The 13,977-nt window shown below is 37.4% G+C and overlaps 1 protein-coding gene across 2 annotated transcripts in view; it reads right to left on the reverse strand.

Moving 5' to 3' along the window:
- Positions 1-13,977, reverse strand: part of tnmd (tenomodulin) — a 63,692-nt gene that overhangs the window by 26,761 nt on the left and 22,954 nt on the right. The gene's annotated exons all lie outside the window — the stretch shown is intronic.

The raw sequence follows: 13,977 nt of genomic DNA on the forward strand, positions 1-13,977 counted from the left end.
AAACTTATCATTGGCTATATCATCGTTTTGTAATAAAGAAAATAAAAACATTTGTAAAAACATAAAAATTAAACCAATTTCTGACTTTCTGAGTCCACCAAAAATGACTTTGCAGTGAACATAAGATTAAGCTGTCCAGATCTCTGAATCGCTGCCCACATTTCAGTGATTTTCAGCGATTCAAATAAGCCTGATGTTATTATACTCATTGACAGCTGTTTCCTTGGATGGAAAATCAATCAGGCCAACCATCACTTTTGTAGGGTAGGACTAAAGATGGGGACGTCATCTTCCTGTGCCAGAGCCAGAAAAACAGCAATAACCATGAAAAATAGTGACAGGAAAATTGCCACAAAAAGGAGGACAAACATGGGTGCAATTGTGCAGTTGAGTTACAGAAATAATGGCTCTTAAATCAGCAATTATTTTGTAATAAAGTGCTACTGGTAACTACTATTACAGCTTCCATGTTGACTGAAAATGGAAGGGCAAATACGCCACTTGTTACTGCTTAGTTAGAGCAAAAATAACCAATCAAACAGAAAACAGGTAACAAGGAAACAATGTCCGACTGGATAATGAAATTAAACTAATTTGCAGTTCAGTCAGATTATGAAGGTAACATAAAATAGAATAAGAAAATTGGTTTCAATTTTTTAATATGTTAAACATGAATGGATTGATTTTTCGTAGCTGGAATCAAGGTTGATGAGAGTGGTGAAAGTTTATTATTTTAAACATTAAAGTTGCAGGCTATAAAACCAAAACAATGAACAATATCCAGAAAGACGCCAAAATGCTCTGTATAGCTGAGGGGGACTTTAGAGTTGGGTGATAAATCTGTGAGTAACGCCTTTCATAGTACACACAGTCAGTTGATCCATTGCTGTTGTAAAAATATTGATTAGTGCAGCTTTAAAGTATCAAAGACTGAATATATTAAACTCCTCATATAACTATATATGATTATATATATGCTATAACTATATATAACCAAATATATCTGTGGTGCAGCTGTAGAAAGTTCCGGTGACTTTCTACTGCTGCACCACAGAGAGCATCCTAACATACGGCATTTCTGTATGGTATCTCAGCTGCACAGCAGCTGATAGGAAAGCTCTTCAGCGGGTCGTCTCCTGCGCATAGAAGATCATTGGGATACAGCTCCCAGCCCTGGAGGACATCTACAGCTCACGCCGCCTCAGGAAAGCTACCAGCATCTGTAAGGACTCCACACACACATGCCATCGTCTGTTTGAACTCCTTCCATCTGGCAGAAGTTATAAGGCCTTCTACGCCCGCACCTCCAGACTAAGAAATAGCTTTTTCCCCAGAGCTATAACTGCTCTGAATCAGTCCACTAAATACTCCCCATAATCTGTCTGACTGCCCCCATAATTGTCTGGCACAACTTGACTTCACGTACACACACATACTGCACTATGCCACCAAATAAGCTATATGGTACACAGGGGTCCACTCTCATCCATTCTGTGTTACTGTCTGGATATCGTGTCCAATATCTGTATCTACAACACAGTGACAGCTGCTGTAATTAATAACCTCAGTGTACAGGGACTCATACATTCACCCACATTGTGTTTTTATGAAGACTCTATATCTACATTTCTACTCTGTTTTGGTTTTGGTGTCTGTGTACTGTCAGACACTATTTATACTGTTTATACTGCACATACTCTGCATAATGTTTACATTGTTTGTCACATAATTGCTACTTTTTAGTGTATAGTTTCTGTTGTTGCATTGCAGCTGAGTTGTTGTACTAGTTACTACTTACTCACTGTTCATACTGTTTGTTACTTTATTGCTATTTTATCTTATTTGTTGTTCTATTTTTACCTTATTTATTTGTATTTATAGCATTGATACGGAAGTCACAAACATCATCTTGTTGTACTTGTACAATGACAGTAAAGCTATTCTATTCTATTCTATTCTAACTACATCCAATATCAAAAACAAAACAGCAGCTATAGTACTGAGAGGAGATCTTGCAAATGATGTGTGTCAATACAGAGGTAAAAATGACAGCTCCATAAACTGCAACATTCAGTGATGACAAGCTGTAAGGTGTTACAAGAAAAATATTAATAGAAGTTTGCCTGAAGTAAGTAAAATAAAGACTTTTTGAATCTCACGTACAGTTATAGCTCACTCTTTACTTTTGCCTTTAAGCAGTGTTGTTTATCACAACTACTTGCTTATATACTGTTCTCGGACACGCATGGATAGCTCTTGAAATTCCCTGTCTGAAAAATGATTCATGCCCACCAGCTGAAAATATGCTATTAATATTTATGTGAGGGTTGTGTTATGATGAGAAATATATTGCTGAGTTCATCTTCATCTGTCTCAGTGGCAAATCAGAGCCTCGCCAATGAGATGCATGATTAATGAATACACTCGGATGGGAGTCCATCAGGATTTATATCCCTCATCAGAAACATCTGAATGTCCTCTAACACTAAATTAGCTTTCACTTTACTCTTTTTCACATGTTCAGTATTTAACGCATTTTGTTTCTGCTTGCTTATATGCAATATTCAGGACATTTACAGCACATCACATATAGTATAGCGGTGACTTTTTCTTTTTTCTTTTGGTGGGAGAACAGAGTAATAATGATAAAATGGAATATAATTCTTAATAGAAGATCACTGTTAGAATGGCAGTAGCCTATAAATCTCCATTAACATGGGTCACAGTAGCCTTGGCTCCAAAGAGAAGTACAACTTAAACTCGTCAGGAGAAGCCAAATTAAGATGGGCTTGAAATTTAAGTGTCAATTGAGCAGTTATGGATAAAATTGGGGCTATTAAACAGTCTGAAAGTCTGTGTGGTGAATTAAAGTTCTCTTTGAGCATTTCTTTTATATTAACATAAAGGTGGAATGAGGGAATAGATTCTGGAGGCTTATTGATTTATACTAAAACAGTGAATTACATTTTCAGCAGGCTATCACTTTTGATGAAAATCCAGCAGTGAGAATCTCCCCACCGCACCATGTTGAAATAGATAATAATGTATTACAACAGTTTGACTTCAACTGGTTCAATATCCAAAGCCGCTGCTGTGCACCATAATTGGTATTCTCAAAATAGAAATGAATAGCCTCTGTATGGCCTCTTTTGATACTTATAGATGCTTCAGTACATTGGTAAACTTGCAGTGTGATTCATGCTGCAATAAGTGGAAGGCTTTAGAACACAGCACACTATTTTGCCTCACTGTAATGATGACGGTAGTTAAAATTATTTTTTGTGCTGATTCTCATTATTTTCACCGCTGTTACAGTACATATATGTTTGAAATTAGGCAACGGTAGATTTAAATAGGACTTGTTTCTCATAATTTACTTATCTTGTTCCATTTCTAAATAGCAATTCATGGAAACTGTCACTTGGCTGCAAAACCTTTCAAAAAAAAAAAAAAAAAAACTCTGTGAAAGTTAATTAGCTTCCCATATGACACTGAACAGGCAGATAAAAGGCCAGCACATGGGAAAGGCTCCAATTTATCTCTGTACAAGGACTCTGAAAGGCTACTATGTGACTCATTTGGTCACAAAGACTTTAAATACATTTGAAACTCTCAAACAATTATTCCACTGTGACATTAAAGCTAGTAGGCAAGATTTTTACATAACATACACAAGTCATATAGTTTGACAAAAAAAAAATCTTAACTCGAGGTCCACTTTTAGTCACAGACACTTACGTCAAGGAAATTACCATTTATATATTATATAAATATAACTACACAGTTAAATTTGGTGGAAAAAAATGTTAAATCAACATTACAAAAAATACAGCACATAAAGAGGAGCTGCGTATCAGCAGAGTAATAGTGAGAAGTGTCGGGTTACAATGGTTATACATCACCTGCATAATAATGATTGGATGTTAGCAGTCAGCTGATTACCACACAGCTATGAATGAGTCAGTGATTGCAATGCATGAATAAAACAGCTAACCAATCAGCTATTGAAAATGCGACTTCAGTTTCTGCCTGAACTTACGCCATTCAACCCTTCAACCATGTCTCACAGTCTTCCTCATCTACATAACAACTGCGCAAACTCCATCTGCCGAGGAAGACTGTGATATGTTGTTGTTATGGCAAAAAGCTTGTAAGCGGATGTTTAAAGGAAGTAATTTATTTTTTTTGGAAAAACCATATCAGACACAAATTATTAGTGAAAGCAGAGCATGTTTAAACGTTGTAAAACATGACTGGAAAGGAACTTTAAGATTTTTTTGTGATCTTTCAAGCTCAACCAGTCTAAATATAGAATAGTACTGTATCTGCTAAAGATCTGTTCAAACTATCTTTTGAGTAAGATTGATCAGATTTCTCTAATGACTGCACTTTTACCCTGATTTTAGTGTGACTGAAAGAAAAAGCTACATAAACAAATACAACAAAAATTATCATCCAGTATTTGGTACTGTACATAAAACCTTAAAGCTGCATTAATAGGCTTTTTGGACGCTCGGGGGCAGTGCAACGCGCTATAAACATAACATTGTCACACCATCACCTTATAAAGTTTACAGGGCAAACTTATCAGCAGCATACATTCATTCTACTTTTACTTCTGTTTTGGTCTCCTCACCAACTCCTGATAGTAATATCTGTCTCTGTAGCTATTAAATGCTCCACTATTTTCACCAGCTAGACACTAACTTTGTCTGCTGTTTGGTGCTGGGCAGGTAGTGTACAGCAGGTTAATCATAATAATTACAGTCCGCATAAACAGGACTGAATCATTGACAGAAGAAACCTGCACTGGACTGATTCTCTTGAAGTTCTGTTACTGTGTGGGCATATCAGCAAAACACCAAGGAAAGAGGGGGCCCACCTGAAGAACCCAGTGAAGCGTTTACCCCTTACCTCCCACTGAAGGAATGATTGCCGATCATATTACGAGATTGTAAAACCAAGTCTTATGTCTCAAGTCTCAAGTAAAAAATAAACAACAACAGCAAAACAGCTGTTGCGTCTGGAAATACCATTGATGAGAGCGGTGGGACTGAATCAAAACAGTAAAGATGGAGGCCGTTAAACCAAAACAATGAGCAGAAAGACGCTATAAAGCTGCAAGTTGGAGGGTAAATATCTGTGGATTTGTCACTACGTGTGACCCCTTTTTACATGACATGTAGCTATTTGATCCATTGTTAATATAAAAATATTGACTAGTGCAGCTTTAACTATAGACAGGCACTATAAACTGTACATGATTGTATTCATTTTACACCTTTGTTCAAAAAAACATCCCTAGCAAGTTTAACATCTCTACTCGTAGCCTGTCTTTTAATAACCATTATTTCAGAAGGAACTGTCTTTGATAATGAATCTGGCCATTTCACGAACGACTGCACAGCTCTCTGAAATCACATTTCATGATTTTAGGGATTTGACATTCTCAAAATTCAAAAGAGTTTCCTGTCAACATGTGAAGCTTCCAACTGTGGCTTTAACCAACAGACTCTAATCTGAAGTTCAGCACTGACTCCCTGTTGTCTCACCTGCACTACAGCTGCTGAGAGCACGTTGAAGTGCAAAAACAACTCACAGGAATAAGAGCATTGAGGTTTTTAAGAAAGCAAAGCAGCCACAACAATACAATCACATCTTTGGATGTTGTTATTTCTGAAAACTGAACAGTGTATTTGCATACTTAAAGGTTACATTGCAAACAACCTGGCGTTGTTGCAAAAGAAACATTGCAGTGAACCAAAAGTTGTTTATTTATTTATTTGTCCAATATCCAGCCCGTCCTCACAAGAAAAATGACAGTATAGGTAGAAAGTTCAGTCAACAAAAACAACCTATAGTTATGTTTGAATGACAGACGCCATCTAGTGGCCATAGTAACTGAAGTCACTCAGTTCAGATTACGTCTACATAAGGTTCATAATCAGAGGTAGTGGGTCAATAGATAGATGGCGAAAAGTGGATTCAGCTGCAGGAGACTGCTGTTTGCTTCCCGTTTCCAACCGCAAATGTCATGTTTCTAACCGCAAGTGGGGACAGTTTTTTAAAAACCGTAACAATGATTGTCATGGTGTTTACTGTTGCTATGAGGACGAATGTTGCCTAACTTTAAGGAAGTAGTAATTTTAACCCACACCACGGTTTAAGTGATCATTTTAACCCAAACCATGATCTTTCCCTGACCCTAACCAAGTGGTTATTGTGCCTAAACCTAACCAGACCTTAACCACAGCGTTTTCACACCATAAAACATAATTATTTTTTAACTGTGATTTGTAACAGTTTTGGAAAACATAGATAGAGGCGGAATATTAGAAAATGCTATGGGTCGTTCGGGAGTGCATGTTACAATCGACCTATGTGGTCGTTTAATTATGAGGATGTGTTGCCAATATCCCTGCGGACTGGTCTATTCTCACATCACAAGATGCCTGTTGTACAGTATGAGATAAAGAATTCAGATATCCACAGCGAGAAAAACATTCAAGCTAAGGAATGTGAGGCGATCTGTGCAGAAGCCTTCACAAACAATGCCTTGTTTATTTCCTCTGTTCAAGGTTTCTGTCTGAAGTGGTTCTTAACAACCTCCAACTAGATGGTTTCAAACACAGACTCAGTGAAAGGAGTGAATGAGAAGCGGCAGGCACAGCCAGACCTGCGGGTTGTTTGTGCGAATGGGTTGTGGTGTGGCACCTGAGGACATTAAGCAAAGGTCACATAGATGTTGTTACAGGTGAGTGGGTCGCAGTTGGTACTGTGTGTTGGTGTGTGTGTTTGTGTGTGTATGTGTGTGTGTGTGTGTGTGTGGAGAAATAGAGTGTGCATATGTGCATCTATGGAGGAGGCGGCCGTGAGAATGAGAGAGATGAGTTGATGACAATATGGCCTCTTAGTTGTCCTTGAGGGTTAGGAGATAGAGGCTCCAGTCAGGCGGAACTGGATGCCTGTCACTCATGGCGGGGTGGTGATGGTAGGGGGGGGGGGCCCTTGCAGACGTGGGCGGGAAAGGTGGCGCGGGGGCTGCACAGTGCACAGGCCCTCCTGGGAGCCATAGGCAGCCTTGAGATAGATCGAGGTGGGCAGCAGCTTAGACAGTCACACCGGTGAACACTCTGTCCTTTTGGTTTTAGTCCTCTAGTTTTAACCCGACTGGAGAGTTGTGGACTCAGATTCTGTTTGACAAAACTTGCTAAAAACAAGCCTGTATTATGTTTAATTCATATGATGCAGTTAATTTCAAATACATCACCAAGCATATATTATAGACAACAAAATAGGTTGTTTGTTAGTGTAACCATTAAAACCAAATAATCTGCAAGGCATGAAATGTAATATGAACGTAAAACTAAGATCACTAAGATCATTATGAAAAAAGTGTTTTTGACTTTTAGGTAAGATGTGAACTGCGTCCAGTTACTTCTAAATCAAGGACACAGTCCTTCCAAGGAAAACAACACAATAGGTTGTAATGTCTGTCACCCAAAAATGACATAGTATAGTTATGTTTGAGTGACAGATGTCATCTAGCGACTGTGTAATAATGACCTGGAGCAGTGGCGCAGTTGAGATGACATCACATTTCCAATGGCGAGTTGTGAGTCAGGACAGTTTTTAAAAAAACACGTAACTACGATCACCCACTAACCTTAACCTTTATGGTTATTATTGTAGCTGTAGATGAAGGTTGTCTAAGTTTAAGGAAGCAGGAACTTTAACCCACATACCAAATACTCCACTGTTCTGGAGTATTTGGTTGTTTAATTTTGAGGAATGTAAACATATATATACTCTTTATATTAATGACTGTTGATGCTGCTGGTTTTCCGGAGAGTCTTTAATTGCATGGCTGTTAAAATGAAATCATTTTGACTAACTGACAAATACTTATCTGGTGAGAACTATATCTATATAGAATACAGTTATTGATGATATGATATTGTTTTGCATATTTTTGTTATTTTTTTTTATTTCATCCCTGTGCTTTGCATTCACAGACAAAAACTGTACACCTAAACCTACATACAGTATGTAGATGTCTATTATGCTGATCATAATTTAAATTATTGAGCTATGGCCAACACACTACTCATGTAAACAAACCATTCAAACTCTAATGTAAATATCGGAGTTAGTCTGTTTTTTCTGCTTGAATGCAGCTTTAAATAGACTCAGAGAGAATTAAACACTGACATTTCTTACTGCCTTTTTTAAAGGGATTCTTGAATTGTACTGACAATGAAACTGCAGATAATCATGCTTTCCTGAGAACTGAATTATACAGAGTTTGATATCTTTGGATCTCTATCTATTGTAGTGTGCCAGTAGTTGCGATGATTATTTGTATAAAGTCAAACTAGTGAAGACTCCAACCATTTAAGATTTGTTCTGTTGCCATTCATACAGCTTTTGTCTGTGCCTTATTTTCAAGGATGTGCGTGGTGTTATTATTGGCCGATATACTGCAGTGAAATCTAGCCCTGGTAAGTGTCGGGTGTCTTATAAATGAATTACAGAACTAAACTTTTGAGAAAAAACACCTCTGTAACGTCTCTCAGGTATAAAAGAAATCATCAGTCTTTTCTTTTTCGACAGTGTTTAAACTCAAAACAGCTGGGCATGGAAAACCAGACTCAGATCACCTCAGCTTTCTTGCCTGTGATGCACATGGAGCTTTTTCTCTGTTTCCCTTGTCTCTACTGCTGGCTCTGCTGTCCTCAAACAGCCTGCACCACACTCATTTTTTCAGAGCTCATGTCTCTTCACATGGGCAGTCACATGAGAACTTCTGATGTCTCCCAAGTACTCCGGTCGCACTCTGGTTGGAAATGTTGTTTTTATTATAGTTTCTCATTTTCTCAGTAGTAGAAATAGAACATCTCTGTTAGACCCATTGGGTTTATATTTTCCATTGGAAGTTGCCACTGCAGAGGTGTAACCTTTGCAAATAAAAGCAAACACAGCTACTGCCAGAATAATTAAAGGCACAGTTCACCTCAAAATCAAAAATACATATTTTCCCTCTTACCTGTAGTGCTGTTTATCCATCTAGATTGTTTTGGTGTGAGTTGCTGAGTTTTGGAGATATCGGCCACAGAGATGTCTGCCTTCTCTTGAATACAATGGAACTGGATGAAACTCAACAGCAATGTCTCTTTCCAGAAACAATCAGTAGATGCACGCTTCCTTCTGCACAGTGACACGGTTGGCAGGTGTAGTTCAGTAGGAAGAAAATAGTTCCTTCATGAAACTGCTCACAACAAGGTCTTTGGATTATCTTGAGTAACTGGGTCATGATTTCTGGAAAGAAAACACTGCTGTTGAGTTTTACAAATGTATTTTTTTTTAGCTTTCAGCACCACAAGCCGACAGTCATCCAGTTCCATTGTATTTGAGAGACGGCAGACTCTACGAATGATATCTCTAAACCTTGGCAACTCACACCAAAACGATCTAGATGGATAAATAGCACTTCAGGTAATCCACCCCTCTAACAATGAGATTTAAAAAGAGACACACACAGGCACACACACACACACAAACTGAGTTTCACCAGAAACACGACAAAATTACAGGTAATGAAAACAAACCTGGGAGGAGAATACTTAGAAATGTAACACATTAAGCCGAGAGAAAAGGAGGAGCAGGTTCCTATGGAGATATTGCTTGAAAATGAGAATCCGCAAGGGAAATAATTACAGGCCGTATAGATTTCCCACCTAGAAACATTGGCCTTCACACATGTTAACACATGTTCACTATAGTCACTGCGTGGTCTGCATTTTTGTAGATCTGTTTTCTCTGGCAAGGTGATTTTTAGATTTTATTTATAAAATCCGAAATAGAGAGCGGAGAGAGATAGTAGGAGATCTGATTGTGTGGTGTCTCGAGACTATGGGGATTATGCTTGTGGACACTGATTACCGAGCCTGTCAACTCCCAAGGCCTGCAGAATTTGGATATGAAGTAGAAATGCTCTCCGGCTGCCAAACACATGCAGGATCCTGTTTGGTGATGCCTGCTGAATACAGGCAGCTGGTTCTGGATGGGCGCCAGCTCGGAAAATTCAATTTAGAAAATACTGGTCAGTCACTAATGCGTCATCAACTTAGTCGGTACAGGGTAAAATGAGCCCATTGGCAGCGCGTGACATCAATCTCACTGAAAACAACCTGACAGCAAGGACAATACAACACAGTGCAACATGTGTAAATACAGTATGTGGCTGTACATCACCGTTTTTATGATGACACTGCATCTATCTTTCTGTTGGTTTCTTTCAGAGTACTTGTCAAAGAGCATATTTACATACACATACATTGAAATTAAGATATATTCCGGTCTGTAAAGGTTAATTGCACCAAAACCTTTTTACAATACACATTATGAAAAGGTAAAAACAAATATCAGAGAAATTTTACAATATCCCCATACTATACTAATGCCAGCATGTAATTCTGTAATTATAACACACCCCTTAAACATTTACATTGATATTAGTAATTGGATCAAAAGCCCTATAAAGCTACACCCTAACTGTTGATATTATCATATAAAAATCTGTATGTCATCATCATCTTCAATTGGAGGAAGGATTTAATTATAGTATATTGACAAACATAAAAAAGCACAGAGTAAGAATGAACTGATTTCCTCTCCAAGTTGTTTATTCCACATTTTCTATATTTTCTATCTGGATTTATGTTGGCATATAAATACCTCAGTTGGATTTCTATTTTTCTGTTTTAACCAAACTGAATGAGTCAAAGATCAGCAGTAAACTTGCATGTTTTATCTCAAAAGTAAAGTTCATGGTTTAATATACCAAGTGAAACAGTGGATAAGACCTTAATTTCCTTAAGTCCCACACACCCTGATTATAGAATAAATCCACATAATCTGAGTTTACATGTTGATATACACTGGAACATAGTTATTTTCAGTGAAATTTGAGCAAAATAAATTTGACAGAGATCAGAAGTGACTCCTCTGCCTTCACTATGTAGGTTCAAAGCTATGCAGAAAACTACTGTAACCACACCCCCAATAAAAACAGGAGTCGGCCTTTGATGTTTTTACTGGAAGCCATTGTGAAACTGAAGTATCGGATAAAAGACATGAAATGATGATTACAAATCAGAAAGAGATGAGCTACTATATAAAGAAGAGCTAGACCAAAGGTGTTGTAAAATGAATATAGTACAAGAAAACTGGATTAAAAAAAAGTATAGATTAGCTGTGCAATTAGTTACATTATCCCTCATGCAGGAAAAAACAAGTAGTCCCCATAGTGAGCATAACACATTATTTAGTCTAGTAAAAGTAGGCCTGTACATAAACAAAGTTTCCATTCAAATGTAGCACAAATTTTAGCTGAATTTCCAGAAAATCTGCAAAAGCAAAAGGTGAATTAATACTCATTTCCCTCCACTGCTATTATGTGAATATTAGGAGTTGGGCTCATTGAAAAAAAAACCAAAAAAGGTTGTTGTAGTTGTAAATTCTCCAGCACAGTGCTATTAAATCATTGCCATTAAATCATTGCAGAAGAAGAGGGTGTGACGAAATGATGTAGACACAAGATCTCCAGTGAAAATTTCTGGCATTTCCATTCAGGGTTTTTATGTGCAAATTGAAAATGTGCATAAAAACAGACTCATGGAAACCCACTTATAGAGTCCAGAAGAGTAAAAGCAAGGACAGTAAAATACCAACCCTGTCTCGTAAAAGTAACATTAATATTTGTAACAGCAAATACATTTTGAGAGAAACATAATACTTTCTGGACTACGTTTTTATCAACATAATGAGGAAACATTGTTGATTAATGTATCTACAAAATGTATTTTTAATTTGTTCTCCTTCAAATATCCGCTTATAGCAACAAAAGCCTGATTAAACTTGTACAAGGGTTATGTTTAGGCACATGCAGCACTTGGTTATTGTTATGGAAAGATCACAGCCTTATATATTGTCTAAAATTGTTCATCTTTTAGGACTAGAACAAATGCTTATTTATTGTAATTACCCATCCAGTCTTATTTTAGCCACCAAAATATGTTTAACATTCAAATTAACCACCACACAGAGCTTTTTTGGAGGCATATTCAGAGCAATCCTCAAAACATAAAACCAAGGCATACAGTCTGAACTTCTGTCTGGAGGCTGCATGTATGTGCCCAGCAGTCAGTGTATAATGAAAGGACACAGAGTCTGACTTTAAATATAAACATTTGGCACTGAGACATTTCTGCATTGTAATTAGCACCACTCTTTTCTGCGGTTTTGTTATATGTGGAGGTAAATAGCTGGATGCAAGCAATTAAGAAACAGTGCTCAATTTAGCCCTCCCTTTTATCTTCAGGAAGTTCTGTCAATAGAGCCAACACATGCCACTGGATGTTTTAACTCAAAAATATGCTGAATTTCGATTGTTCACCAGCGACTACACTGAAATCAAATAATTCAAACTTGATCTTACTGAAAATGATGATGTTATTGCATACTTGTGCTTGAACTCTTGCATTTTTTGTGGTGTCTTAATGTCTTTTTGGAAGCCATACAAAAATCACAATCTGAGTATGTGGTGTATGTAGCATTAAATGGCAAGCTAAAACTAGGCTGGCGTGGGGTTAAAGTGCTTTTGGGAATTCACCCAAGCAATTACTTAAAGCATCAATTTGATGTTAAAATGTTTAACAGCTGCCAGTGCCAAAGGCCAGTTAAGGAAAATCCTAAGGTCATTAGCCTCTCAAAGAATAAACTAGGACGTGTCAAGATGCAAGGCTTAATGGAACCGTCCTCCTAACGCACATTAACACTTTTAAAACAAACAGCTACAGGCGATTCACCTCACATGTACCTCCCTTGTGAGCCAATTTTGTTGTTCGATAGAGTATTTTTCTTATTCCAGCAGATAACTCGCTAACACACAGAAAGTGGGATGCCACTCTAAGATATTTCCAGCAGAAGTACAGTGGAGTATAATCACAGAAACACGTATAACCATCTAAAACATCAACCATAAAGGTCAGATTTTGGAGTCAGTCTCACATGAGCAAAGAGCAAGAGCTTTTTTTTCTAGTCTCGGCATTTTGCACTGATGTTCAATAATCACACAAATCCACTGTAGAAGAAGAAAGGTTATAAAATCCCCTGCTGGCAGAAATCTCAATAGACCTGAAAGTAATGCAGCCACAGGTTAAAAGAAAGTGATTTTAACAAAAAGTGAATTGTGACATTTCATCACAAAAACACACTTGAGGTGCATTAAACATCACAAACTGATATAACAGTGTAAGAGTATCTGAGGTTGGATTTTTCCTTTAATGGTCAGCAGAGTGGAAAACCGTATTGATGGTAAGTTCAAAACCAATCCCCTTGAAAAGAAGTTGTTTCTATAGGCATTTGTGGTACAGAAAATGCTTTAGCTTCACAATGTAATTGGTTTGAGTCGGATGCCCTTAATCAAATTGGTATCAGATAGGTGTCAGATAGCGCAGATGGCTATCGGTGAACAATCAATGTGAGATATGTGATCTCTTCCATTTGAGCTCTTCACAGAAGTACAGCAGGTTATGTAGATATTAATTTCTCCATTATGTAGATATCCATTTCCCAAAATGCCAAACTATTCTTTACAAGAAGAATAGTTTTGGGAAATTGTCTTATTTGCTGTTCTGAAGATCAATACCACTCTCATATCTGTACAGTAAATATGAAGCTAGAGCCAGGAGATGATTATCTTAGCTTAAAGACTAGAAATAGGAAGAGACAGCTAGCCCCGAAAATCAGCCTGCCAGCTCCTTTAAAGCTCAACAATGAACACGCTGTATATTATTTGTTTACATCATATAGAAACAAGACTAAAAATGACAATTTGTGTTTACAGGGAATTTTATTTTCTTGGTTAACTTGGAGGATGAACTGTCATTCGTCAAGAAATAGTATGTAACTCTC

Source organism: Thunnus thynnus, chromosome 9 (assembly GCF_963924715.1).
Source record: "Thunnus thynnus chromosome 9, fThuThy2.1, whole genome shotgun sequence".
Classification (NCBI taxonomy): domain Eukaryota; kingdom Metazoa; phylum Chordata; class Actinopteri; order Scombriformes; family Scombridae; genus Thunnus; species Thunnus thynnus.